General features: G+C 41.6%; 1 long non-coding RNA gene across 1 annotated transcript; it reads left to right on the top strand.

The window, feature by feature from the left end:
- Nucleotides 1-6,609: 6,609 nt before the first annotated feature.
- Nucleotides 6,610-12,184, top strand: LOC112212467. The gene is made up of 3 exons (XR_004461286.1): nt 6,610-6,690; nt 11,693-11,696; nt 12,171-12,184. It is a non-coding gene; the product is annotated as an uncharacterized LOC112212467 (long non-coding RNA).
- Nucleotides 12,185-12,432: the final 248 nt, after the last annotated feature.

Genomic DNA, 12,432 nt, shown 5'->3' with positions numbered 1-12,432 from the left:
ACTAGTGGCAAGCGTCGAAGAACGCGAGGTTCAAGCGCATGGGAGAAAAGGACGCGGATTTCTGTCGCGAGGTGGTCGACAACTTTCCGTCGAATTGAAAAATGTGCGCGAATTGTGTCGCGTTTCTCGTTAACGAGAGGAAATTTTAATCGCATCGCGATACGAACCGAAGCCGGAGTGTCGCTCAACCAGGCTGTTCATTGATCGAAGCAAATGAGCGTCGTTTGTATGGACCATGTTTTTCGCGAAACACACCGGTAATTGAAGCCGCCTCGCTTTAATTTGCAACAAACTCCTCGAAGGATTAACGGCTCTAATTGGGAGAGGGGAGAGAATCAGCGGTCGAGAGGGTCGTCGACGAGTTTCTACAAAACGGTGGTACCATGGAGTTGGAGCAGTCGTGGCAAAAATAAAGTACCAACTACGCTCGTAAACGAATCGAACTCGCTCTACTGTCGCTCGTTCGTCGTCATTACACGTCTCCAAACGTTATTCGTAGCTGTTCTTTTCCTCCTTTTTCCTTTTCCTTTTTCCGATCGAAATCAATTTGGTCAGGAAGTTAGGGACGTTCTGTCTGTCTATGCGCGTACGATCGCTACGAAGCTTTATCGTCACCACCTTTCTCCGGGGATTCGATTAGGCGCACCTGTATGCCTTTGCCTATCTGGCTCACTCGATTACGACGTCACCGTGAATTTGCCCCGGTAACCTGGTTACCGCGATGCAACGGCGCGGGTCGAGATTGAAAATTCGCGTGGAAAAAGCGCGCGTACACAGCATCTAATAATACGAGCACTGGCATGTTGTCCGGTTACAGCGAACGCGCACTCTGGTAAACTGTCGTTCGGTAAAATTTGTCGAACGAAACTCGAAGGAAAAATGAAACACACGGAGGTCGAAATGCGTACGCTCGTAATAATTTACAGGCTGTGTCGCAGAGAAACGTTCAAGTGTGCAGTACTTGCCGATATAAGCAAGAAAAGTCGTAAGCTACAACACGTTTTCGTTGGAGAAATATTATCTGCTTAAGAACATTATACGATGATATTGCACGTAGTGATGCGGTTAGAAAATCCTGAATATTTCTCGATAACTCGCGTCGAAATTCTGTCATCCTAGTTTCCATACGAAATTCCTTATTGACTTTGAAAATATAAATATCGTGTTTGCCATCTGCGGTCTTCGTCCTTCGTTGCTCTGACATATCCGCGTTCACCAGAACGCATAACCACCGAAAGCACGATCTTAGACGCGTTAGTTTCATCCTCGTTGAAGAAGTTGGTCGCGACACGCGTCGATTGTCCATGGCAGGTATATAACAGAAGCTAAAAGAAAAAGAGGAAAAAGATGGGTGCAGAGCGGAGGAGCAGAGGGAAAGAAGAAAGCGGCTGAAGCAGCGCGCCGCGAGATCTCTGGCAATTTGTCTTATCTTCTTTCTCTGTCCCGTCTCTGTCCAACGCTCGCCACTTTTCTCTTTCTCTGCTAAAGCAGAGCGTAGTGTGCCTATCGATCCAGCAGGTCCTTCGAAGGGTGTGGTTGTGTTACTCGACGTCGCGACGCCTCTACTCCCCTTCTACTCTCTCCCTGCTGCTCTGCCTTTTGCTCTATCCGCTCTCTTCCTCTCTTATGCTGTTCTATTTCGTTTCAATCCGTTCGATGCTCCATTGCCGGATCGAAACGAGATCGCCATGTGTCTTTCTTTCGCATGCACGCGTTTCCAAATGCGCGATTTTTCTTCGTTGCAGACCAATAACGCCATGTCATTGTTATTTGTCAATAGCGACTTCGTGTGACAGGAGGATTCATATTTTTAACGATGCGATGCACGTGAATTTTGTGATTGCGATATTGGACGCGTAAAGAGTATAGGTCTTCGCTAATATTCAGACGAACGAGTGTATTTTTAATCGAACATTTGCGTTCGTACTTATACCGAAAAAGGATCGTTCACCTATCGATCGTAGACAACTAGACGCGAATTTTATCGATTATTCATCAATAGAAAAGTACGATCGGTGAGGTCCAATATAGACAAACGATGTGACGTGGTGTAGTTGCAGCTTCGTATCAGTGTGGCTATAATTTTACAGTTTTATTTTTCTAAAGTAGAAGCACACGCAACAAAATTGCAATATTCGTCACATTACTTGTCTTTGAATCTAAATCACGAACCAACAAAATTCGACGAATGTCTCTCTTGGAATAGTTTTACTTCATCTGTCTTCTACGCTAGATAGACTTGGCTTCCAATTATTCGAGGCGTCGAGGAGGCGAAAATTGCTCGAAGTAATCGGGAAGTTTTCGGCATCGGGATATGGATGGCGATTATCGATGGCAACGAGTTCCAAACGAATTGCGATATTAAGTAAAAATGGGCCAGCCGATCGTTATCGGGCAGATATCCCTGCGGAATTTCGTTCGTCCACGTGGATTTAACGACGACGGCGGATATAATTGGAAATCGATATCCAAGAAAATTCTATCCATTCTGCACGGGTTATTATCCTATTAATTTGTTCGATTCGATTTCGACTGGAAGACAGCTGTGATTTTTCAACCTCGTTTGCTTTCCTCGGTTCTTATCTTTTAAGACAAGTATCCTCGATTCGTTTCCTCTCGTTGAGAACGTATACCGTGGCCGAAGAAACTTATCATGCAAAACTCTTATCTACATGTTACGTCTGTTACGTAAAACATTTTGCAATTTTTCCTTCTTACCTACAACATTTTGAAATCTCACTAGCGCGCGAATGAGATACGCGCGACTGTTATTGTGATTATTATGGCCAAATTCAAAACCAAAAATATAATAGATTCGTTCTTCCGTTAAATATTTCGTAAACACACAGGATATTCTCGTGAAAGATTTCTACAAGCGTTCGAGTATTTTCAGTTGTATAAAGACGGGCCAATTTTCTGTGTGGTTAGAAAAAATCATGATATACGCGTGTACTTTGCTTTCAAAGAATCTTCAGTTGAATCCTCGATATTGTGCTTTCTAGAAGATGAAGCTTGCTGCGAGCATAATTTCGGTGCTGGGAAAGTCTGTTCCTCCTCCTTTCGTCTTCTTTTCATAGAGAAGAGATCGTCAAATCGAAAGGGAACACGGCTCGTATCGTTCGCGATATTCAGATACCGAGCGACGACGTTCACAAAGCGATGTCTTTCTATCAAAAAATTTACCCGAATATTTCTGAACCACCTTTGAATTTATTTCAACCGGTTAATACCACTTGTACATAGATTTCTTCTTCTTCTTTATCTTCGTATTCTTTGGTGGTTTCGATGTTTCGCGTTCTTCCTCTTGCAGCGAAAAGAGTAAACGCGTGTCAATAGTAACAAATGATCCTTAGAAAGATTTGGATGAAACTTTATAGGCTTGAAGAATGTACACAGTCGCTGTACGTTCCCAAAAGAACGTGGTCGACGCAGTTTCCTTATACATTTTGGAAAATTCTTCGTCGTCTCTAGCATTTTCTTCGGACGTATTAAAAGGCATTTAGTCTTGTAAACATTTTCTTCTATCTCCGATCATTTTTTAATTAGCTCGCAGAGTTATGAAAACTCGAGTTATCGCATCCAAGAAAAGATACGTACGATTTTTAGCCGATCTTGAAGCCTGCAGATTCTCCAAATCGAAGCCGGATCTGCTTTGTCAGTTACGTCAAACAGGCTGACGCTTTTGTAATTCCTTTGCAGATGCGAGAAAAATCGCTGGGAAGATCTGCAAGGCGGCGCTTCTCAACGTCCGCAGGAAAAATTGTGCAAGAACTCGTTATACCCGGAAGCAATCGATTCGCAAATGGCTCTTTCCCATCGATCAGTCTGGCAGCCGCGCGTCGCTCCGAAGATTGAGATATTTATGAAGGCGATCCCGGTGGACGCAAGGGAACGATGAACGCGTATGTATTTGTACGAGCTGTATCATAAAATCGAACCGGAGCAACACGTTTACATAATCGCTTTCATATACGTGTCGCCGCTGCAAAATGTTAATGAAGAAGAACTTTCAGAATATTAGGTTGTCCGATAAGTGTCTTTCTTTCGCAAACGTGTTTTTTACAACAGTGCACCTTCGTATAAACGTGAAGCCAAGTCTGTGAAACGTCTGTGAATTACCTCAACAGAACAAAATGGATCGTGCATAATTCGACAAAATAATATAAAACAAAAAAACGTCTATTATTTTCTCATAACGTTGTGCGTCTATTATTTCCTCATAAAACGAAAGAAACTTTTCAGACAACCTAATATATTGAAATTTAGCCTGGAAGGGCGAGCAATCGTCAGAAAATGAAACTTACGAGTTTTGTAATTTCCCCAACAATGAATTACCCCATTAGGATGTTAGTATTGTAGTATCGTGGACGAGGGGCCTAGAGTGTCAGGCCAATTATAAACAAGCGGTTGTGGAACATGTGCGTGGTGAGGCTAAGACAAAAAAATAAGAGCTTGCTAAGGGAGAAAAACGAATTAACGGTCATTGTGAGTTGAGAAGTCAGAGAGTACGAATTGCGTTGCAGAGGTAGTCAAGTGTGACGTCGGAGACTCAAGAAATCACGAAACCGATAGATCGCCGGTGATCTCCTCGCGTCGCAGTTCGAACGTTTCACGAATAAGGTGAAGAAATTGAACTTTGTATACAATAATAGAATTTGTCATGCAAATCCAATAGAGCGACGATTCAAAGTGTTACAAGAGACTGATTCAAAATGTTTTAACAAACTGGGACGAGCGCTTATTTTGGAGGGTTTTTATACTGTGGTTTTAGTCCCTCTGGAGGAGTTGTCGTCTGGTGTATCTCAGAGGCGCTTATTCCGTTTCCATTTGGTTATTGTTTCGATGGCTGTGGTATGCAGGATGTCTAGCTTATCCTATTACTATTTCTGAGCGGGTGGTCTTCTTGAGCGCGTGCCACTAGCATTGTCGAGAGAGTGTCATGCGCGTGAGAGAGAGCGTTGCATCCGTGGTGACGAGAGTTGCAAATTAACTATCTAGTTGTCTTGATTATAATATATTATTGTGATTAACTCATGTTAAATAACCATTGTTTTCCGGTTTAACCAACATCTGTTTAATCCATTTATTGTAAATAAACTAATTGTAGTAAAGATCTTGTAGCGGCACATGAGCTAGAGGACAACTCGAATCATGTTGTTGTTTTGCCTCGGAGTATCAACATCGTTAGAACATACATAATGTAATAATAAATAAACTCCGGGCAAAACATTGACGTGCAACCGTCAAACAACCTCGAATTAAAATTTTCCGGCACTCCCCTGACTAATATAAATAAACGAACGCGATCGTAAGGTGACCAGCTTTCAGTCTCAGTCTCGTGCGATTTTATTAGCGATCAATACACAGTCTTTAGCGAATCAGTTAGTACCAAGCATCTTAGCGAACATTCTCTGTATTTATTCATTATTTTAAAATGTACTTGACAGTTTCAACATCGAGTTATCTCGTCATTTAAACCACACGACCAACCATCCTCTACAATCCTACAGTATTGGTGTTAATGTCTGATCGATGAGGATTAATATATTTATAACTTAAAGCAATGCTTGCCATAAAATCGCAGAAAATCGCGTAAAATATAGCGTCTGTGAAAAATTAGAAATTGTCTGCTTTAACTTTAATAGCAATGAAAGTACCTAGAAACGAGTTATTCTCCTCGTTTCGCAATTAATCAGCGGACCAATTAAACAGCGTCCTCGATGTGCAATTACCTGGCCGCGGAAATTCTTGTTTACCTATTTTCCCTTATTACGTTCACATCGCAAGTTATATCCGCGTAGCTGTTACTCGTTGTTCATATATATATATGTATGTATATATATACATATATGCATATGTATGCATAAACATATACGTACACAGAAATATACATACGCAAAGAGGAAGCCACGACGGGGATGAGGATTAAGGGCGCGTTTAAGGGCTGTTTACGGTTTTGCGGACGGCCGGCTATAAGCCTGCGTACGCTCGGCGTTCGTGGTGCGTCGGAATTTCGCCGCTGGTTTATGGATAGCAAGGGAAATCGGGACGGGACGAAGGGAACTGGATAAACGTTCGGCCGTTTGTTCGTGCCGCTTGTGGATTGCGTAAGAGAGGAGAGAGGCAGGCGATCCGAGGAGAGGGCCTTCGTTTAGCCAGGCGGTAATTCACGGTTAAGTCATTGTAATAAGCTTTGTCTACACGCTGCTCGGATCAGAGATTCGACGCGTAATAGGATTTCGTTGCGTGTTAATTCGGCCCGATTGAAGCCGCTTCCTCTCCAAGGATTAATTTAATTATTCAATCTACGCGTATCACTTGCATCGAGATAATTTTCAATGTCGTCTCCATTGATATTGTCATCCGGTTCGCGTTTCTTATATAGTTCACGAGTATGTTTTAAGGAATCGTTCGTACACTTTTAACGCGTTATGCGTGTTATGCGATATACCGAAATCTGACTATTATGAAACTCGACTACCGTGGTTATGTAAAGTTTGAAAGAAATTTGAAAAACATTACGACGAGATATTTGATGAATTTATGGGAGGATTATAATATTGCATTATTATTGTATGTGGTAAAATAATCGTTTTGAATTGGTTGCAGATGAAAACGAAGCATCTTACCGCAACGTAACGTAAATTTTTCTTGGAAATGGAGGTGATCTGCAGGTTTCAGCGATGGTACGTATAATTTATACTTTATTAATACTTTATTAATACTTAATTTATACTTTAAAAATTCCACGAATCGAAGAACGGTAAAGGTGTTGGCGTTACAAACACTATGTTTTTAATTCATCTTAGAATTTGCTATTATTCACGTTGCCTCTCACAAATGAACTCAAGAAGCTAAGTAACTCGTTGTTCGAGAATCGAACGTTAATCGCGTACTTACGTAACAAAATTGTGAAATTGGAAGAGACTTAGTTTTGTATAAAATGTATTGTTTTCTCGAGAGCAGACACGAACAAGATCAGTCTGCAAGTAATAGACAGTTGTAAGTCCCGTAAGTAATTCAAGACGATCTCTCAAATGCGGTAAATCCAGGTGAATTTGCCAGGTATTATTCGCGCTCCGTTCGATCCCGTACACCATGTTCAAACTTTGACAGACTCTTCGACTCGACGATGTCCTCTCGACAAATTCCCTCGTCGTGTTCGGCATCGTTAATTCGCGGCTGTTTTGAAAGTACACGGCCGCGTGGATCCTTAGTGGTTCGTTAAGCGCGAAAACTTCTAATTTCCACGTGTCTAACGCGAGCCAGCTGCGTACACAGCTCCTACAGTGAAGCGTCGTTGTTTGCCACTGTTTGACAACTGTATAGTAATGAGCTCTATGCCAGGTGTTTGCTGAGAAAGCAAAGAAAACGTTTGTTATCGCGTCTTGAGACAACGTTACGAAATTCCAGGATGAACTCATCGCCTTTCAGCTAAAACCTATCCTTTCGGTCGCAAAGTTTACAGGGTGTTCCAACTTTTTCCACTCAAACTGTATTTTTCAATCTTGCACACATGCTGTTCTTCTTCTTATTATTATTATCGTAGTATTATGTATTATACAAATAAGAAAATATAAATGGTCCGAAGCTTCGTCGAAAAGTTTGAAGAAAAATACGAAAAGAAGAGAACGATAACGTATTGGAGATTCCGATACAAGACGAGAATAAAACGTCGATCGATATAATTGCTAAAATGCTATAAATTAAATTGTAAAATGCTATATAATATGCTATACATAAAATGCTATATAATTAATACTTCAAAATATCTATCATTCTTGTCGGTAAATACAAGATCGACAGTGGTGAAAAATTGAATTTCGTCTCAATGAATCACCAATTCTTCGTACTAATCCGCCACGTAAATTAATTCTTCTTTAATATCGTCTTTCTTCTTCCAGGTTTCTAATACACAATGGCATAAAATCGAGCCTGTGTCACAGCATCGTTCCTTTCATATTTTGTATTTAATAAATCTCCAAACGATTTATATATTTTTTCGTCTAGAAAATCGTTGCCTCGTTATATCGAGAAGCTTGAACTTTCTCAAAGTATTGGGTTGATTGCGGATTTTGTCATTAGGTGGTATCGATACGATACAGAGCAGGTTAAAAAATGATAGTCCGAGGATATTGGAGCACCCGGTGTACATGGTCACTGGTAACAAGATATTACAGACTGAAATGTCTATTAACGTCGGGATCTTCGTTTTTCTCGTTTCCTTTTTCGAGCCTTCTAGCTGTCGCCGCGTCAACTTCGTACGAGCTTTCCAGACGGTCGGTCGATGGGAATTACAAAAAGGACAGGACGGAATACGTCGCCGTAGTTAAGCACTGTCACCGTTGTCCGCGGTAATTGCTTTTTATCGGATTGCCAGCGTTTTCGATTCGCTTGCTTCGGGGAAAAAGAGTCGACGCACTTTTGCGATATACGCCACGCGTAATCCGAAGTTTTCCAGCGCTAACGAAGGAGTTTGCGATCGCGTGCATGGAACGCACGAATCAGATTTCCCCTTGGTCCAGAACCGTAGATTGGACCTATAACGAGCACATCGTACAGCGCCGAGTATTAAGCTCGTCCACGGTGAAATCCCTTAAGCCAATTTACCTAGCTAACCCGACTTGCCACCTTAGCCCGCTGTCAGTGTCGATAGATAACGACGAAAGAACCCTGAAAGCTTTTAAGACTTCCGCTGTATCGTTTATCTTCCGTTTTTTCTATTTTTTCTTCTTGCAATGCAGCGTACTTGGTTATGGAGAAAAGGATATGGAGAAAAAGAAGGTAAAGGAATTGTGGGATTTTACGTTGAGAATATGTTGTTACTGTTGTCAGAAGAATATCGAACACGCGAAATTAGAATATCGATAACTGGTTCTTGCGTCGATTATAAATTACATTTAGCTTTTGTCTTGTCTTATACGCGTGACGAAAAATTCAAATTATCTCGTGTATGATTTTTTTAAATTACTGATGAAGCTTGGATCTGGCGTTTTGATAGATCGCGAAGTCATCGTAGGTGGAGATATTAATCGAACAGTTATGTGATTCTGAAATGCATAAGTTTGTCCAAGATACGTAGCGATGAACGCTATTTGGAATCGAATATGGATAATCATATGCAAACAAATATTAGTGTTAAATACTGTGTATAAAACTAAATATTTGTTATTTTAATTATGCGAAAATTCTTTTATCCAAAGAATTTTATCTCGCTGCTAACTATGTACATTTAAGCGCTTGATGTTTGCTCGAGGAATATCAGTAACCGAAATGTCGTATGGATTCTTGTTAGGAAAATGTGGCTGGATAAACGATAAAGTATTGTTACGGTTTTTATAGCACATCTAATATGGTAATGCCTCTTTTGTTGCATAAAAATACATCATATAAAACGTTATGGGTCATTTCGTTAGAACGTCGTTGCAACAGCGATGAAATTCACCCCGTTTCCCGAGGAACGTCGTAACGTAAATGTCTTAAACAAACCATTCCTTCGAGACATCGTATAAAATCCCTCTCTTAAACTTTGCTTAAATTAATCAAATTACTTAATGTCTCGTTCGTACTAGCTAACTTACTAAAATTCGAGTCGCTTGAATTTGAATAACCTGACTTATTATTACCACGTTTGATGACTCGATTTAGGTAAATCGATATCAGTGAAAATGAAACTAGGTATAGTATCACGTTGTGTAATAATTTTCGTTGCTTTGAAGTCATGCAGTCGTTGGGAGAACTGCAGCTTCGTTTGAAAGGATACTCCGACTGAAATAACAAGTTTCCATTAACAAAGTATTTCGAATTTGAATTCAAAGAGAAGTCAAAGTGAACTCGATTGTTCGATAAAACCGACGCTAGAAACTTGTAAATAAATTTAAAGCGGACAAAAACAAGTGTACGTTGCTAGAGCATACGTTTGAATCCAAGTTACTCGAATGTAGAAATTTATCGAACCGAATCGACACGAGGTTCGATAACAGAATAACAGAGCCTGTGTATAATTGGTACAATTAACTGATATAATTACGAATAATATATTCGTAAATCTAATTGTACAATATGCAAACTAAACGACCGTGAATTATAAGGTTAGACGAAGAGAAACTGAATAGCCTTCATGCAACGCGAAGTCACCAGGGTGAGAGAACAGCAATCAAGTGTCAGTTATCTGTTGAAGTGGCTTCTCAGAAGGGATCGTAATTACTCAGAGCTTAGTCGTAATTCACGAGGCAAGTGGTAATGTGTTCGTTGCGGTGCATTACTTAATTTTGCTCAGTGGCAAGAAGAGGACAGACGGTGAAATTCCGGTCGATCCCGCGAGACGAAATTCAAGGCGGAACGCGAGAGTTTTAATTTAACGTTCGTTTAACGGGTACGCGAGGAAAAACACGCGGAATGCTCGTTGGCCGGAAACGGACGCGAAACAGAACGTTAATTGTGCCGTGATTTTCCGGCGTCGTCACGAGCGAATTATACGACGAGAAACGGCGAACGAAACGAGAGAAAGAGGGGCCAGAAGTCGTTGCGACGCGGTTTTAAACGCTGATGCCGAGTCGGGGGACGAGCGTGGCGGCGCATAAATCAGACATAAATCGACGGTGAGACGCTCAAAAAGTCCAGTTCGCAACGGCGAATACAAACGAGACGGCGGCCTCGCAAAACCGATAGGAACAAACGCGACCGGAAGCAGACTATGGACCAGAATGGCCGAGCCATCGTTGACCGAGGGAAAACGCGCAGCTGCGTCCACGGTGAATGCATAATTTGTTTACGGAGCTGGGGATCGTTTCCGGCACGTCGGTCATCGAATGGCTTCGTTGTCCCGTACTTTCTGACCCAGAAGGCGACCACGATCAATTATCTTTTCCCCTTCGTTGCGTCTTATCGTTCTCAATTTATCGTTCATCGACTTTGCGCGAGAAATTTCTCATATTTCCTTGTAAAGCGTCTGACACTGCGATTTTCGACACGGTTTCGCGAGAATGTTTTTATTATCGTACAGAAATATTAAAAATTTGCATTATTTTCATATTCAAAGTAGTTCGTTCGGGGAGTCGAGTGTCGCAGGGAACGTCGTTCACGACGTATAAAATCGCGTAGGAAATTTCAAGCGGAACTGCTTTCGAAATCGTACGATCTGTGGTTCTAAGATGACAACCTCTGAGATGGGTTTTGACCTTTGAACGTAAAAGGCAGTCGTATAAATTCGGATCCAGGGCAACAGACTGTGCAACTTAACTCAAAGCTTACAATTACGTATACGATGAAAAATTAGAAGTCTACCTATTTGTCCCCACAGAATCCAACAATTTGTAGGAAACAAGGATCCTCTCACGCTGGGAATATCCTTGGGCACAGATATTCGTAATTCTATTAATTTAATTAATAAGAAAATCCGCTTAATGGAAGACCGAATAATGGTACAATAGAGAAAATCATTGCAAATATTCCACTAGTAATATACACAAGTCCGATATCGATAAGTAGAAGCTACAGTTCGAGTAATTAACCAACATCGAAGGAGAAGCTGATCGTGTCACTGATGAGCTATTAAACGCGATAAAGCTTGTAGTAGTGCGTCGCGCTGCTTGTTATTAATTATTATCATTGTCAAGGCTTGAGGTAGAAGAAATTTGCTCGCAGATGTAGATTTTTTGGATTTTTTTCTAATTAAGCTGATGAATACAAGGTGAGTCGCAAGAACCAAGAACGAAGAAGCATCGTCGTAGTGCATCTCGTGAAATCGTATGTCGTTCTTCAGATTGAAGTAGCCCCGTTGCATCGGAAGATTTATCTACAAAGCTTGTCCAGCGCACGAAGCACCAGCAAAAGCATTTTCGTGGAAAGAAGCGCGAGATATCGGCGCGGTACCTTCCAATGTGATTTCGTTGAAGCTTCTTTTGTGTATCCCGGTGTTTCTTGCCGGCTGACGGGATCAGATGATAGAATCGCTATAGAACGCGATAGCAGAGCGAGCTAGGACAGCTACTAGGGCCGGAAGATAAAGAGAGACAAGGAGCGGTGAGCAGAGGCGGAGATTAATCCTAAAGGACCTAAGTAAACCGCTTCTAATGGACCCTGTCACTGGGCTCCAGGACGCCTATCTCCTGTGTACTTCACTTTGCCGGACCACGGAGTGACGATAATAATGGAGAATCGAGCGCGAGAAGGGAAGAAAATGAGGGAAACGGAGGGAGCCAGGGTAGCAGCCTGAGCATTCTGTCTGGAAACCGTGAAGGCGGTGCTGGAAATTAATAGGCTCGTTCGAAAGTCTCCGACCGTCTGTGACAATGGCCAGTTTGGTCAATTGGATCGACGTCGTTTGGAACGTTAGAAGGCGAAGTAGGTGTTCGCCGTTCATCTTCCTGACACGATTTTTATTGAAACTCCAGGCCGGTTGAAACGAGCTTGGCCTAACATAATGGTTAG

The sequence above is a fragment of the Bombus impatiens genome, unplaced genomic scaffold (genome assembly GCF_000188095.3).
Source record: "Bombus impatiens unplaced genomic scaffold, BIMP_2.2 scf_0197, whole genome shotgun sequence".
Lineage (NCBI taxonomy): Eukaryota > Metazoa > Arthropoda > Insecta > Hymenoptera > Apidae > Bombus > Bombus impatiens.
Note: the sequence above shows the minus strand (reverse complement) of the source record. Positions and strands in the feature narration are given on the sequence as shown.